The 17845-nt window shown below is 45.1% G+C and overlaps 1 protein-coding gene across 2 annotated transcripts in view; it reads left to right on the forward strand.

The window, feature by feature from the left end:
* Positions 1–17845, forward strand: part of FGFRL1 (fibroblast growth factor receptor-like 1) — a 244843-nt gene that overhangs the window by 77754 nt on the left and 149244 nt on the right. The gene's annotated exons all lie outside the window — the stretch shown is intronic.

Raw genomic sequence — 17845 nt, forward strand, 5'->3', positions numbered from 1 at the left:
AAGATAAGCATCCAATTTGCTCTTGAAGGTGTTCAATGTAGGTGCTTGAACCACCTCCGCTGGCAGACTGTTCCAGACCTTGGGGGCTTGGACAGTTTTCCTTATGTCCAGCCTGAAACGGTCTTGCAGTAGTTTATGACCGTTCAACCTCGTCATCCCTTGGGGCGCTCTGGTGAACAGACGTTCCCCCAGGTGCTGCTCGTCACCCCTGATAAACTTGTAGGTGGCCATCACATCACCCTTGAGCCTGCGCTTTTCCAGGCTCCATGGCTCTCAGCCTGTTGTCGTAGGTCACATAGGTGCTTTTGAAAATCCTTCCCACAGTAATTGAAACAGTAATTGTAATGTTTGCATTCAGTGCTGCTTCTCCCCAGCAGAAAGCTCTGGTTTGCCTTGGCTTTGGACCTAACACAGTTCCCACCAGTGTCACAACCGTGCTGTGTCTGCTGCCCCTTTCAGCTTATCACTGCTCTGGTGTGGGCAGAAGACGGAGTCATGGCCTCAGTCTGCTCCTCCTAACTCCCTCTGAAGAGGCTAACAGCCCTGGGGCAGTCTTCGGGCTCCTTCAGAGTGAGGACTACTTTTGTACCGAGGCCTAGCATGGGCTCCACCAGCCAGAAAGGTGTCAGATACTTAAACAGAAATTGCTAGTATTCATGAGTCCAGGTACTCGATTTCATCTTATCCTCTGCAGATATGAGCTGTGTATAGTACATTGCCATGTGTCCCCAGATCTGTTTGTAGGTAAACTTTCGTCCCAAGCTTAATGTGGTTAAGGGATAGTAAATTCCTGTAACCAAAGGAAGTAATGTGGCTAATATCACTTCTGTCTGCTTTTTGGCTGATTCCACTTACACATGGCCTCTGCCATTAAATCCAGAGCAGGACTTGAACTGCTAGCTCTGAAGCTACAGCAAAGTGCATTAATATCTCTGCCTCAATAGCTCTGAGCTTTGTGTAAAGGAATGATATATTTGAAAGAACAGAATAGAGCCCTCTGCATAAATGACAGGATTTATATGCATACTGTGCATCTACAGCATGTCTAGGTGAGCTGCATATACACAGCAATAGTATATCAGGCTCTCTGTTCATAACTTGTGAGAGCTCTTTTTGTGTATAGAAATGCCGAGCAATAAAAGGACTTGAGCTGTGCACTTTACAATAGTGTATATGGCTTTCAGCTCACAACTTATGGGGGAGATACATGTTTAACTTTTGAACAGAGTAGTGAATAGTATACAGGCGGTCCTTGGACTTGTGACACGATTGGTTCCTGAAAACCACGTCTTAAGTCAACATGTCGTAACTCGGAACCGATTTTCCCGTAGGAACGATGTTATAAATGATTGAGCGCCGCGAAGTCAAAATGAACATCGAAAAGTCGAAACAAGGTGTCGGTTTATAAGCGTCGTAAGTGCCGTTTGTTGTAACTTGAACGCTGTAAAGTTGAGGACTGCCTGCACCATCTCCCTCAAAGCCTGGAAGAGGCTTATTCTGAGCATATATGGTGTTAAAGTGGCTGTTAAGAGCACCACAAATCTGCATTTTGTGCAATGGGATACGCTTTTATTTCATCCCTCGGAAAGCTGTCTTGAGCGTGTCTCCAAGGACGACAGTTGCTTATGTTTTTTTCTGAGGGAAGAAAAAAGAGATTAGTGCCCCGGGGTGGGGGTAGACAGTAAAAACGAAGCTGCCTCGGAGTTGTCTGCATTTGACCTGTGACAGCTCCGGCAGTTAAAAGTCCTGACCTGCCTAAGTGTGTATTTGTTGATCTCAGATTCTCCGTGCGGTTACTCTGTCACTTCAGGCAACAGAGCCAGGCTCTTACCACAAGCGCTCTATTTGTAGGCATGGCTGAGGATTGCTGGAAAATATGCCCCAAACACTTGTCAAGCCTACCCAGCTCTTGTTACATTATAATGACATTCTCCTAGGGCAAAACTCTCCTCCCAGAGCTTGCCCTTACTGACTGAATGTTCATAATCGCACTTAAATTGTGCCTCTCATCAGAGCTCAGGTTGCTTGGCGGATCGAAATTATTTTAACTCATCATTCCCCTGTGAGTTGGTCATGTTCCTTTTTTTTATAGGAGGGGAAACAAAAGCCCTAAGAAGTTAAAAACCCCCAAACTTTCAAACTTGGCTGTTGAAAATTAGGCACTTAAACCCAGGTGTTGGCACCTAAATAAATGTCTCAGTTCTGATTTTATACTTTTTCTTTTTTTTTTAAAAGTTCTCAATCACTTGCAACTACCATCAACACAGAGGGAAATAGTCATCTGCTGCTGTGAGTGAATAGAACCACTTCTATCCATCGGTTGGCAAAAGGCCGACTGCTGAAGACCTCCAGGTCTAGCGCTGTTAATGGACTATTCTGGAGGGCTGACAGGTTGTGTTGCCAGCTTCCAGGTATCCAAAACTTGAGTCAGGATCCCAAACTCATGAGATTTGTTTGTTTTTATTAAATAATTCACACTAGGTTTTTTAAGCCAGATACACATTTTGGGTTCTTCTGTTTTTTAAGCCATTAGAAAAGTAGGACTGGAGGGGATCTCAGGAGGTCACCTAGTGCAACCTCTTGCTCAATGCAAAATCATGCCCATCTAAACTATCCTGTGCAAGAGTTTGTCTAACCTATTCTTAAAACTACAAAAACCCATGTTCCATAACTATCACGCACATTGCCGCGAACCACCAAGAGCATCCTAGTCTGCCACAGGTAAAACAGGGGGATGAAGGCACTGTCCATGTCTTGTCACTGCTTTTCTCAGCTGCTGCCGTTTGTAAATGAAAATTCATAGCCTCATTCAATCACATGACTGCAGGAGCTGGGACTTTATGAAAAATGCCAGGTATTGTGAAATTCATGATAAAATCTCTAAGGTGGGAATTCTCTGACCCTGGGCATGTTCTGTACACATTAGCTTTTTAGATCCTGGTTCTACTTTGAAAAACAGCTGTGCTAAAGACAGGCACGGTTCTTTGAGTAGATGTGACATCTTTTGTTACGCTAACTGAGTAGTTGGAAAAATGTTCTTAGCAAGCTTTCAGGCGCAGTCACCCTTCGTCAGGCCATTTGCTGGTCTGAGTTAAAGATGCCTTCTCCCTTGGTTCATATGCTATTAAAATCCTACAGAGCAGGAAAGTTGGATTCGGCTTTGCTTTATGTTTCGCCGGTAGTGGTGTTGATTGACTTTGCTGAGAGAATCTTTATGATTGATGACACAGTGTCTCAGAAGAACAGCACTTTGGTTTTTTCAGCCTGGTGGGGCTGCAGACCTGGCAGTGGAAGAAGTGGCACGTGAATTGGGCGATTTGAAATGGAAGTCCTTGATGAGACAGAAAATGGGATCTCGCCATAGCATTTGTTTTATCATTGCTTTTCCAAGCATGGCTATGAATTGAGACTTGAGAAATTAAAGTGTGAGGCATGCCCTTCTCAAGGACTGTGCAAGATACTGTTACACAAGTGAATTATAGAATGACACGTTTATTGCTGTCCAGGTCTGGAAACGTTAGGATAGGGACATTGTTGACATGGCTTTAGCTGCGTAAATAAATGCACTAGATGTACTAGGAGACTGGATGTAGCAACATTAGTATTGTAACCATTGCCTGGATTCATAAGAGTGGCACCATGGTCCCATTTTCTTCCTTTATATTTAGGATGCACTCATGCAACACTCTTCCGGGTTCAATTGTAAAGGTGAATAGGCCTTTATCATGCTGAAATAAAACTGTGTAGTGGTTCTAACTATGATGGAGGTTGCCTGTAGCAGTCTGAGTCCTCTCTGTGGTTGGTAATGAAATTCAGGGAATTCCAGACACAAGTGTTTCTTGGTCTGTCTTTGCTTTTATCTGAATGACTGAAGTAATTTGTGCAGAGGGATGGAAGATGTAGAAGGTCATGCCAGATTTGCTATTTGAACACTGTAGGTAATTTAGTAAATTTTTAACTTCCTCTGGCAGTGCTATCAGTTGAGAGAGAGAAAGAAAGTGCCACTAAGTGTTGTATTTGCTTGTCCCTTTATGTTAGTAAAATAAGGTGCAAAACTTCAGTGCATTTCAGTGCTTGCTAAGATGGCCAATGAGTCTAGACCCCTGTAATACAGATCTCTGGCTCTGCAGAGGAAAAACTTCATTTAATTTAATTTAATTTAATCAGTGGTTTTGCCATGTAGGGGAAGGTGCTATCTTTGCTATTGAAAGTTCAATGCATTTGAAATCTTGTGCATTTTTGCTTAACGCAGTAGCTGGTGGCTGTGCCAATGCACAGCAGTAGAAACATGGCCGAATGATACGAATGAATGCCCGTAGGCTGCATCTGTGCTGACAACAGTAGATTCTGCACAATTGTCACTGGGGCTGGAAATAAGGATTCATCAGAACTGAAACTCTCTTCACATGAAAAGGTTGGTTTCAGTGGACCTCCTCATTTGAAAAATTATTAAAATACTCAAAGTTACTGGTACTGCTAGAATGGCACTTTGGGAGCTCTAGATGCCACTCATGGGGCACGAGATGTTTACTGCAGAGTAGACTAATAAGCTGCACAGTCAATGTCTCAGCATCTACATGTGCGCCCCATTAGGCTGGAGTAAACTAATTTACTCCACAATAGGACAGTGCTTGTATTTACAAGTAAGTTAATACAAGTATTATCCTGCTGCAGAGTAAAAAACTCCACAACAGTGTGGGGGGAGCAGCCGTGGGCTGGCAAGCTGACCCCCCCCAGACTCCTTGCAAGCCAGGGCTGCTGTGACTCAGCCCAACATGCTGTGCTCCTGGGCACATATTCAAACAGCAATAAACACCAGAGATTATTACTGTCAGGTGCACGTTCAAAAATGACATGCACGGGTGCTATAAACTCTGGAGTTTATTGCTTCGCATTAATTGCACATGTAGACAAGCCTATGGACAAGAAGCAGTAAAGCACTGTAGAAGTAGAATAGTGAAACAGAGGCTGGCTGAGAGAGCTTACAATATAAGCTGACTTTTTCAGAAATAAAAGTTTCATTTTGTGGCTTGAAATGACTGTTTGCTTTCAATTTTTAACATAAAAGAAGCCAACATGGAAATGATTGAACTGATCAAATTTTTTTTCTCTCTGCACACTGTGTGAAAATGTCTTTCTTTTTATTGTTGTGATTTGAAATGAAGAAGAAGCTGAAATCTCAACAGCTCTTCTGGGACAGGAACTATCATTTACCTCCCAGATCCATTCACCCCTTGCAGCTTCCTATTTGGTATCAGCACTGGAGTCAGGGTGTGGGTGTTTTTACTGATGAGTTGTCATAGCATGGTCTTAGTAAAATTAGATGGAAAAGACGGCCAGTCCAGTCTCCTATTGCAACCAACACTGGTATTACTTCTAGTAGAACAGCTGGTCTTTTGAATTACAGGTCCTATTTTCATTGTGTAGACGAGGCCATGATTATCCTGTGACTGTGAATTTGATTATGCCATCGTCTTCCAGAAAGCAAGTGGTATACTATCTTGGATATGGAGAAGTATAGCTTGTGTAATAATATGTACAGTTTAGTCAACTTACAGGTCTCGAACAAGCACAGAATTTGATTGAATTCAGTTTCATGATGGCAGGTCCCAGTTTTTTTGCCTGTTGCTTCCCTTATAGCAAGCATAAGTTAACTGCATGTTGGATGACTGTAAAAACTGCTTAAGTTGGAGGTCAGCAACTTTTTGCCTGTGGGCTGGGTTTGGTCTGTGGAGCCATGGGGTTTTGGAGGTGTGGCAGCAGTGGAGGGTGTCAGTGGTGCTCTGGTTGTGGGGGACTTTGGTTGTGCTGGGGCTGGGTGTCAGGGGACTGCCTGGGCTGCAGCCAGAGGGTGGGGAAAAGTGGTGGCAGCAGGTGGGTTGGAACATCAGTCCAAAGTGGTGCTGGCTTAAGAGCAGACGATCTTCTCTGTCCCACTATCTACTTTGTAATGCAATTACTATATTGTCCCACATACGTCACATACCTTTACAGCCCTCTAAAAATGGGATGCGCACACTATGCAGGCATAATGTTGGAAAAAATCCCTCCCCACCCTGCTTTCATTCTGCCTTTCTGAAACGAGTTGTGTATTATTTGCAAGCAAATGCGGCATATTCCATTTAACTAATACATAACTAATGCCAGAAACTGTGAAAGGGAAGCAGCGGTGAAAGTGTTAGTGAGATCAAAGCTAGTGCAAGTATTCCTTACTGTTCCACAGTTGCACCTCCACTTGCAATGTAAAGACCACAGATTTTTACCAATGTTACCAGAAGCAGATATGAGGGGCAGTTGAGAGGCAAAGCACAACTGCAAGTGCTGCAAGTTGTTGCACACTTGTAGCAGACCTAGTGATTCCTTCCCAGGAAACACTTTTAGGAGGAAAAAGAAAAATGTGGTCAGTTCTTTTAAAAATACCTGGACTGGAGGTTTTGCGGAAAGTGATGAAATATGTTTTTCGTCTCTGCAGAACTAGATGACTTAAAGCAGCGGTTCACAACCTTTTCAGACTCAGTATACTCAAGGCACTCCTTGGAAAATTGCTCCTCTTATATTTAACTCATTTTTTGACTACAGAGCAATTCTTCCATTACAAACAACCCAGAAAAATCACAACAGGTCAGAATGCTTTTGACACTGTGGATTCCTCCTTGAAATCTGTGGGTTTATTTTGTGAATCATATTTGTAGCCTAGTGATGCTAATAGCACCCAGAACTGCTTCTTGGTAGGAATGAGGGACTTGCAATGTGGCCTCCAAGATTAAAAGTGGCCTCACATTATTGGAAAAACACCATCATTTCAGAGAAATCGTTTCTCTTTGAACAGCAACTCCTCCTCCTGGGAAGTCTCTCCATAACAGCCCATCCTTCTCCATTAAGTAGTTGCATATTGAGAATATTTCATCCTGCCAGGAGAGTCTTGATTGTTCTATGTGGAATAAACAAAGCAAAGCAAAGAAAGGGGCATTTATGAGATCAGCCTCTTCTACTAATTGTTCCAGGGAAATAGTTTTGCCAACTCTTCAAGTCCTTGTGCCAGGTAGAAAGCTCAAGCGCCGCAGTTAGAAGTTCTCTCCTAAATCTGTCGCGGATGGATGTTAGTAATGCTGAGCCTGATTCTTTTCTCAGCTAATGCGGCTGTGAGTCAGAAATAACACCTCTGATATCACTGGAGATGTACAGGTATAGTACCAGTGTGAGAGCTGGATCAGGCCCAGAACAGCATCCTGGAGTTATTGCTATTACAGAGTCCTAGAGACTTTTGGAGCCGAGGGCCCTGTTCTGCTATGTTCTGCACCCCGTTTAGTTTAGTGTAAGGAAGTGTTGTCTGAACAGGAGAGTCGGGGGCTTGGGGATTTTATTCCTACCATTGCTGCAGACTTGCTGTGCATCCTGACACTTCATCTCTGCGCTGATTATTTCCCTGGGGCATTTTGCGCTATAAATACTTAGTTGTGAAGTTTTAAGGTTCCTTCATTAACCTATAAAAATGCAAGTCATCTTCTTCTTCATTGTAATACTGAAGAGTCTAGTTTATCTGAGCCTATTCTGGAGACAGGTTAAAAGGGAATACTGCCAGCCTGAAGGGAGCGATATGGCCCAAATAGCTAGGCCGAACATCCGGGTTGGTATGGCGGTTTTGATTCTGGATTTCTTTGTTTTGGACAATTTAAATAAGAAAGCTCTATATTGTTACACTGTAATTTTTATATGAAAAAAATTTGAAGCCCTGTCCCCTGTGTCTTGGATCTATTTCAAAAAAATCAGTCTTCATTCTGCCTGCCTAAATTCCCTGTAGTTTTTAGGGAATGTGATATTCTGTTCCACTTTCTGGTCCAATCTAGTGTGTACTGTTGCTGTATAATGTTAAAGAGTTCTTCTGTTCGTCTCTAGAAGTGGCGACAATTCAGAGATGGGCAGCCTGGTACCTGTGTAGCCCTGTGGGATTCTTTAGGATCAAAACTGCTCTGTAAATGCTATTTTCATTTTCTTTGTCAGCCTGAATTCAGGAGTTAAATGCCCTTACTTAGTAAAGCAGGATGAAGTGTCTATTTCCATATTTGTTTAATGGAACTGTTCTCCCCATCTAATATTAATGGCTGTATTTGAAGCATGTGGTTCTTATGAGCTGTTAAGATACCAATAGCATTTGGATTAGTCTTTCTGCCAAAAAAGCCAGGTCAATTCTTTACGGAAAAAAAAAAAAGAAAGAACCAAGGCAAACTTTATTTTAACAGTGTCTTGAGTTTCACTCGAGGTTCCATAAATATTTGTCAGTGTTCTTTTTGTAAGACCCTTGCAAGCCTTTGGCAAGACATGAGGTCTATCTCTGGAATAGTGAATGTAAATAAATTCCCCAAACCATGGCGGAGAATTGAAGGTAACTTTAGCTCATGCCGGAGACCCAAAGCCAAGCAATGGACTGATCATCGTCTTGGATTACTGTTTGTACAGAGAAGGGAGAAAACCCAGAGGTTGTTAGAATACAGCGCTGAGGCCAGTGCCAGTCTGCATGCGAAGGAGATCATTTACTGACACTGTGAACTTTGGTTTGCTAGTGCATGGGTGTGCCCGACCGGTGGGCAGGACTATCACTCACACGGGAGCCATCAAAGGCCTTGTCGGCGCGCACACCGTGCTCTGCATAGATCGACGCTGCCGAGTGAACTTTCCTTAGATCCCAGTTGCTTTCTACTCCTAATGCTTCCAGAAGCACTTCTCTTGCTTGAGAGGTGAAGGGTAGAAATCACAGATTCTGAATCAGGCCTAGTAACGACATCTTTTCCAGTAGAGAGAGCCATAATACCATCATGCAGCTTCCCCCTTAGTGCCCCCAACTTCCCCCGAATACCTTTGATAGTCGGTCCTGAGAGCTTGGTTTGCTTCTGTGGTTTTTAGAATAGTATCTAAAAAAAGGCCCATGATGCATTAAAGGCTTTGGCTGTAGCTAAGTACTTAAACAGAGGTTTAGGGTTCAGGGATTTTTGATTTAAGAGTGAGGCCTGCTCTATGTTGTTGAAGGGGGGAAATAGCTGAAATTTTATACTGTCCTGGACCGCAGATTAAGATTACCAAAGAAGCCCAAAAGCAGTGGAGTCCAAATGAAGGAGGTGTATTGAAGGAAGCTAAACTTTGGCTTCTAGCAGCTCTCTGGTTGCTGGATCCACTCCAATAAAAATTTAAATTCAGACGAAGTGAATGCCGTATTTGTCTGGCGAGGGGGGAGGAAGGTGGTTGGGTGAAGTTTTTCCTTTACCTCTGGATGTTAAAATAATGGCATAAAGATGTGAGACCTCCGTATTCCTAAAGAATGTACTATTGTACCGGCGCAGTGGTCAGCAGGGCTGAGTTGGGGTGGTATGTTTCTTGGCATGCAGCAGCCCCCAAAACGGGAAGTGAGGAGGAGCTGGGGGGAGAGTGCTTGTTTCGGGGGAGCCTTGGGTTGCTGTGCAGCAGGGGCCTGGTCTGGTCAGGGGCTTAGTGCTTTTGGCGAGATGCTGAGCACTCTTAGCTCTCAATCGGAGCAAGAAGAGTTGAAGTCCCCCAGCATCTCGCAAGATGCGGCAAGCAGGATTTCCCACAGTGATCAATGATTTCTCGCACCAGCCCTCGGCTGACGACTGCTGGGACGCAAACGCAGAGGAGCAGTTGCACGCTCCGCTCTCTGCTCTCCCAGACAGCTGTTTTGCTGTGCGGAAATCCACGTTCTGCAATTTCTGTTTGGGCCATGCCATTTCTACATATGGTTTCTGAAGCAATGTCAACAATTTGCTAACAGGCCTTCAATCTGGCTGCCCTGAATGAAGAAAAAAAACTTTTCCAGGTAACAATAGCTGTCTGTGAACTTGCATCTGGTTTCGTGATCGTGCTCGATATACCTTTAGTGTTTTCAGATTGGCTCTTGTTTAAATTAAAAAGCTCAAAATGTGCCCCCCCCCAAAAAAACAAAACCCAAACAAACTAGGAAGTCCCTTTCCGGGAATGCTCTGGAATGAATTTGAGTTTTCTGATGTCACTGACATAACTGGGGAGAATTTTTAAGAGCCTTTAAAACTAAACAGGGTCTTGTTAAAACTGAAATATTGGAGAGCCATGGTAATTAGAGCTGCAAAAACTTTCTAGCTTGTTCCTTCCCTCCGCCTGTGCAGCCCTGTTCCCAGGGGGGTGTGCATCTACACACCTTCCTCACTCAGGTTCCTCACTTCCTCCGTAACAAGAGGAAGTCCACCACCTCCTTTGCTTCATACGTCTCACTGTACGAATCCTTCTCGCAGATCTCCAGCATGATGCAGAATACACCAGGATTATAGCATGATGGCTTTTGTGCGATTCTCTCTGCCTAGTTGTATCCATCTGAAGTTGGGCAGAAGGCAGGGCAGGATGGCACCTTCAAGACTAACTGGTTCAGAGGCGTGTGCTTTCATAGACAACAGCTTTGTCAAATGCTGTGAATGGTCTGGCAGCAAGAACAGGTTTTATATACAAGGGAAAGAGATAGGGGGAGGGGACACTGCTAAGAGAGGTAGGTAAAGACTGAGCTGATCAGATCTCTGCACCAATTAGTTTCATCTTGGCTGATCTCACCGGCATAACTCGGGTGCGCTGAGCAGGGCACTGGCCCCAGGTAACAACTTAGAGGGGGAGCCAGTATGGCCCCCTCCCATCAGGAGTCTTTACACCACCCCATGCAGCTTGGCCAGAGCCAGGCACAGCTGGGCAAGGGCAGTGCCATGCCCAGAAATGTATCTGATGAGGGGTGGGGGAAATGATGCCTCTTTCCCCCGGGGGGTTGCCACGGTAGGCTCAACCTTGCCCTTGTGGCTGGCGAGGGGCGCCAACAGGGCACTAGGAAGGTCTTCCTGTGCTGCTGCCTGTCCCTGTGTGGCTGCAGCCTGGCTCATGCTGTTAAAGCAGGTAAGGCTCCTCATCCCTCCCTTCACCACCCCCAGCTCTCTAGTGGTCAGAATAATTCCCTCCCTCTCCCCTTTTCCCTTGTATATAAAAAAAAAAACAAAACCCCTTTCTTTTTGCCAGTCCTAGCATCTGATGAAGTAGACTGTCCCCTATGAAAACTTGTGCCTTTCTGCAGGAGTTAGTCTCAGAAGTGCCATGCTGCCCTGCCTTCTGTCTTTCTACATAGCGCCATGCAAAGTGTATGTACAAAGTGCCTTCAGACTTGCCCCTATCAGATCTAGGCCCACAGCTGGTATAAACTGGCATCGCATCTCTGAAACCAAAGGAGCTACCACATGTGCAAGCATGCTGCGCAGATGGGAAGGCAGAAAGGACAAGCGGGAGCACCGGTCCTTGCACAGTGACCGATGCTTTATTCAGGTTCATTGTATCACACAAACTCGCCTGCTGTGGGGTTTGACTTGCTCCGTGACAAATTGTTACTTAATTGTTGGATGGCAGAATAAAAGCTCTGGATGCCCAAGGTTCTTCACAACAAATCGGGTTAGAGGAGCCTTGAAAATTATGTTAAGCAAGAAAGGAGCAGCTCTCAGGTGCATTTTGCATTTTGGGTTTAGCTTTATTAGAGCAATATAAGGAAATAGCCTTGCCTAATGCCTATTTTGTGTATATACGCAAAAATTGGAGGGTGAGCAATGAAGAGCAACCCAACTGACTATTGTCCTTATTGTTATCATCGTAATGCCCACAACCCTTGATCATGGATAGATGCTTTATAAATGCAGATCAGAAGGATCATGCCCACCCCAAGGAGTTCAAGTATAAGACAAGAGACAGTAGAAGGATGGATAGCAGGCAGACAGGTAGTAGTAGTAGGCAGCTGTTGATCTTTATATCCGTGTATGCTGGAGAGGTCACCAGGATCTTCAACGTGTGCATGTGGACAGGAATATGGAGACAGGAGAGTACAAGGAAACAATGAGATAGTGTTGGTCAGGATGTTTGGCACTGTTGCCACACAGAATAACCAGAGCTTTGATGAGGGATGTGATGGCAAACAATAAAATGGCATTACAAGGATCTCCACCTAATCACGACAGACCGTGTAGGAGAAAGCTTTATTTGAATGTGTAATACATGTGCAATGGAAACTGGCATGGCAAGCTGATCAAAAATAGGAGGTGACCTCTTGATGCTGACTAGGAGATGGTAGGTAGGTTGGGGATGGGCCATGAAGGATCTGGACATCAAAGACAAGCAGCTCATGGTTTCTGTGATGGAGAAGAAGGAGCCACGGAAGAAAATGCTTTCTGAATGAATGAAGGAACAGGAATGCGTTTTTTTCAGGGCCAGAGAAAAGTCGGTAAAAAGCTGGATAAGACTTCCAGCTGTGTGGTGGGTGAGCAACATTATGCAGGAAGAATCCGCAAAACTAAGACCTAGCCCAGAAGTGAGATCTGAGTCCAAAATAATGCACGGGTTATGGTCCAGAATGGCAGGCAGGACAGCGGTGCTGTCCTTAGGAACTGAGAGAGAAGGTAGCAAAGAGGGCTCTGGAGGAAAATGAAAAGCTCAGCCTTAGCTTTGCTGAATTGAATGGCTGCCTAGACATCCTTGGGGTGCCAGCAAGACAGACCAAGCTTTGACGTCGGACAGCTGGGATCAGGTCCGGGTGATCAGATCAGGTGGCTGGAGAGGCTGATTGCCTGGGAAGAGTAAATATGCTGCTTGTAAGTACAGGTGTAGCTTGGCTAAGTGATCCCGGGGGGGAATAACTGGCTGCAGTATGGGGACGGGTGTGAACGTCGGAGAGGGAGGGGAATTGTTTAGGAGCCTGTTCTTGGATGCTGGCCAGAGGTAATGGAATGGAAGTGGGCCAAGCAAAATGTAGTCCCCGCAGTGGGAGAAATGTGCTGACAGCAAGTCTCTTGAGTGGGGGGGGGGGGTGTCATTTTTTGAATAAATCTACCCATCTATCTTAGGTACTTCCATACACCCATGAGCACCACATAGTGTATTTACCTGCCTAACACCTGTCTGAGATAAGGCAGTATTTTTCTTACAGGGAGGCTAGGGGCCAGGTTTTAAACGTGTTTAGGTTGTGAAAGATGCATTAAACTAGGCACCTATTTGAATCCATAAGCATCTAGATACCTTTAAGAATCTGGCTCGGGGTCACAGAGGAAGCTTGTGGAGCAGCTGGGATTTAAGCCTGGGTTCTAGGCTAGTGCTCTGGTAATTGAGTCCTCTTTCCTGTCCCATAAAGCTGTAAGGGTCAGCGCTGCTTTGGGAGGGGATGGATAAGATGCACTGTAAGGAGATTCCTTATGAGCTCAGCACAGCTGCTTAGGTTGTTAGGGATGGTAGATCCTACCCCAGATACACAGCTATGACTCCTGCAAACATAAACAGGATTTTTGCTCAGAGGAGATGCTACGCCTCTAAGTACAAGACAAACATTGGATGGTGGCGGGGATTGGGAACAGGATGTGGATGGTTGTCTGCAAGTTCAAGTCTGGCCCCGATTGGTACGATGGGCACACTCTAGTTTGTCGCGAACTGGTGCCCAAACCACAGGAAGTCATTGGCAATCCCTGCAAGTTCATCTCTGTGACATTCTTCAATGGAGAGTCCCCAAGCACTTGTTGCAAATGTAGTTGTAACTATCCTCACAACACCTTTCAAAATGTTAGTCCTGTTTTACAAATTGGAAAACTCAGGGACTCATCTTGGGTCATTACTTGATTTGGACTGCAGGTAGCGTGATCCTCCTGGATATGGTTTTTCAGTCAGGTAATGAGAGATGGATTCTGTTTTAGGACATCTTTTCTACTTCCCTTCCCATAGAGGTCCAACGGAGTGGATCCTAAATAGCCCTGCTCAGTCATAATTCCAGCTGTCAAATTGCACACCTCTCTAGTGGCACCTACACGCTCATTAATGTGCTTTTGCTAATGCCCATTAAATTTGGTACCTCTAATGTGAGGTACTAACTCGCTTCTATTGCAGAGTAGCGAAAGTGCATGGTTTTTGCTGTGATGCTCTAATGAGCAGTAAAATAGGCTACTGTTCATTACAGCGCATGTGTAGACTCCCCCTCTCAGTTCCAGCTACTTGTCTCCAGGTTGGTCCATAACTAGGGGTTCCCAGTAATCACTAGCACTTGGCCCTGTTGCCATTTGCTCATCACTGTAGGACTGGCTATTGAAGGAAGACACCTGGGTGTCTTTGAACGTGCAGATGTTGTTGCACATGAGTCACCACAAACCTTAATACACTGGCAAGGAAAACTTAGATGACCAGAAGATCAACAGCTTTGACACGGTGGAGAGGCTTGTGTGCCAACAGTGTTCTTGAGACTGCTGCTGTCCAGAGTTTTGTACGCCTGATAGGGTCACCCATGGTGGCAAGATTGAGAGTGAGGTGACCAGACTAAGAGCAATTCAAAAATAAAAATAAAGTCCTCAGTGGTGGAGCAGGCTGATGAAGAAAGAATACTTCGCAATGACTGCCAAGGCGGATGAAGGCTGTAGCGGAAAATCTGCGGATATGCCTGGGATTTCAGGCATTAGAACTGTCAATCTCATACTTCAACCCAGCACTGAATTCCCTCAACATATTATGCATTATAAATAAAAACAGATGGGACCCAAAGACACGCATAACTGAATTCCTGTTTTTGTTGCTCCTCATACAGCACTCGAACTGCACAGAGTAGTGGTTCTTCACCTTTCGAGATAGAAGGCATCCATCCCTTGTTAGACTCCAGATCCCCCTCTTACGTTTCACCCATTTTTGGACAACAGAAAAATAATACAGCAATTCTTCTTTTGCAGAGAGGTCAGAAAGATCACAATTAAGTCAGAATGTTTTTAACCCTATAAATTCCTGTTTGAAATCTCTGGGTTTATCTTGTGAACCAGAGTACCCTGGCTGGGCATCGCTTGTTAAGAGCTTCAGCAGAGATTGCGGAGTAAATGAAAGCAATGCAAGTCCTGCAGCCGATAGCTAAAAGGACAGCAAGGGAAAGTGGTGTGCATTTTTCAAGTCTGTGAATGTTCTGATAAGGTGCTATTAAGTATGGATGGGGTTTGACTTTGACCTCAACAGACTGTAAATGGCAATATCCAACGTCCACTTCTGAGTTTCACTTTTGTTTTAGGAAGACGACAATGTTGCATGCCCTTTGGAACATCCTGGTCTCTCCCCCCTACCCACCTCTCATCCAGTTTTCCCAAAAACGAGCTTGAAGTGCTGACAGATAGCAGCGCACCGAGCTCTGAGGAGTCCAATATCAACACATTTGCTGGTTGTGTAGTTGGACATGTTAAGCGAGGCCTCTGCTTTGATCTTCTCAGCACTATCCTCAAGCACAGCAAGAGAAAAGGCTAAGTAAACAGACCTGTGGTTTCAGGGTTACTTTGGTGCAGAGGTCTAGTAAAACTTTTATCAATGGCAGAACTTTGCTACTGAAGTCCCTTTGCAACTGCGGGTGCCTCAATAGCAACAGCACGGTTATATTGACCTTTGTGTCCTCCTTTCTCCTGCCTTCATCTAATGACTAACAGCTGGGGATATGGGCTGGCTTTCTATTGACTGTGGCATACCAGCATGCCTAGGACAGGCATCTGCTTACACTGGCTTCACATAAACTCTGGTTTGGTGAATAGAAGACAAGTAATAGTGGATCCTGTAGCACCCAAGCCTTGGCAGGCCCTCTTAGTAGATAGCACAGAGGACCTAAAATGGACCATGTATTGCACAGCCCATAGATGATACATAGTACCACTGACCAGAGGCATTTAAAAATCTTGTCAGGTGCTAGAAAAGCATGAAATTGGTTTAAAATTTAGAGGTTCAGATAGTAATAAATTTAGACTTCTTCTCCTTTATCTTCTGTTTTTTGAGCTGTTATGATCTTCCTGCTACCATATGGCAGACCTAACAACTGTATTGATAGTGAATGGTACCATATAAGCTGTTACATCACAGCTGCTACCTGGGACTGTAGTATAGTGAAACCGTTGCAGATTTAACCCTGTTTCATTTAGGGTTGAAGTCACCATGATTTAGCTTGCTTGGATTGATACAGCAACAGACATAACACAACAGTTAGATCAGTGGGCCCAATCCCTGGCTCACCGGCCAGATTTGGCCCATGGATGACAAGGTAATGCGGGGTCTGATCTTGGTGTGTGATACCCAGTCCCAGTGTGCAGGACTGGGCAGAGGCCATGCAGGGGTCTGGAGCCCAATCCTGGCATGTGGGTTTGATCTGGCCTGTGGACCTGTCCCATACCCCTCATTTGGCCCACGGGGCCAAAAGGCTGAGCAACGCAGACGTGGATCATAACAGCTGATTGATACTCTCCCCCCGCTTTTAAAGCAGTGAAATTTGTGCATTTGTCACTGACTAAACTTCTTTTTCACATTAAAATAAAAGCTAGAATTCTCCCTTAGTCTCTTGCTTCCAGAAACTGGTACTTTAAGGAAAAACGTATACAAGATCATAGGATCCATAAATAAAATTATGAGAGCTGGCAACCTCCTTTAAGTGAATGTAGCACAGAAGCCTGACTGGTCTTTGCTCGCTTTTTGTTTAATTTCCCCTCATCCTCTTTCTTTAGATGGGTTCAGGAGGAGGCTTGGCTTCCTTTCTTTTGCGATGGAAAGCTGATGCGAGGAGGCAGACTTGCCAGGATATTTTATTTGTATAACTGTTATCAATTTTCCACTGTTTTCATAACTAACAAGCACAGAACTGACCAATCCCGGAGCCTTGGCTTTTCCTGAAGCAAAATTATCGTCTTCATGGTGCTACAGAAACACTAACTACTGTAAAAACCATTTTTCTCCCCTTCTTCCATAACCCCCTCAAGACAGTAGGGACCCTTTCCTCTCACCCCCTGCCAGAGATGGGGGCTCAGTATGAGCTAGTTCTTTCTCGGCTCTCAAATCTGGTGCCTGATTTGCATTTGAAGGAGAGAGGGGATCTTGTGACTCAGAGAAGAATTGATGGAGAGCATGGCCTGCCGGGAGAGCAGAAGGGACTAGCTACTTACGGGAAAGCATTAGCCCAAGGGATCTGGGAACAGGTCTACAGAGGCTGGGCATAGAACAGGGGTGGGCAATTATTTCGGGCAGAGGGCCGCTTACTGAGTTTTGGCAAGTCATTGAGGGCTGCATGACAGGCAGCCCAGCGCAGATGAATATTAATTTTCTAAATTTTTTTAGGGGCTCTACGGGCCAGATAGACTGGCCTGGCAGGGATGGGTGAAAGTAGGTCAGGCAAAGCAATGCTGGTGTGGATTGGAGGTCTAGCATTGACACTGGTTTTTGTGTGTAGGCCTATGAATGAAAGGAAGACCCACCCACTCGTTGTCCATTTCAGCCCGTATCAGTCTTCTGTTTGAAACGTGATCCGGTGATCCCGGGGGGGGCCAAGACCGAGACTGCTGGGACCCTTGTACACATGATGGGGGTTTAGTCCTTCAGGGTTGCATCCTCTGCCCCCTAAATTGAAATGGTGGCTTTTATTTTTCTGTCACTGTTTACACGCCAGCTGTCTTAAATGTCATGAAATGCTCAGTGTGCATTTTCTAGTAAATGGCAGATCTTTTCCTAGTAAATGGCAGTTCCTAGCCGCCCTGACTCTGAAGTAGTGCCTTCTAATATCTAGTCTAAACCTACTCTCTAGCAACTTATGGCCGTTATTCCTTGTTACTCTGGGAGGTGCTTGGGGGAACAAGGTCTCTCCCAAACCCTGCTGGTCCCCTCTAGTAAGTTTATAGACAGCCACCAAGTCCCCCCTCAGACTTCTGTTGTGGAGGCTGAACAGGTTCAGGTCCCGTAGCCTCTCCTCATAGGGCCTGCCCTGCTGCCCCCTGATCATACGAGTGGCCTCCTCTGGACCCTCTCCATGTTGTCC

Source organism: Crocodylus porosus, unplaced genomic scaffold (assembly GCF_001723895.1).
Source record: "Crocodylus porosus isolate Cpor-Errol unplaced genomic scaffold, CroPor_comp1, whole genome shotgun sequence".
NCBI lineage: Eukaryota > Metazoa > Chordata > Crocodylia > Crocodylidae > Crocodylus > Crocodylus porosus.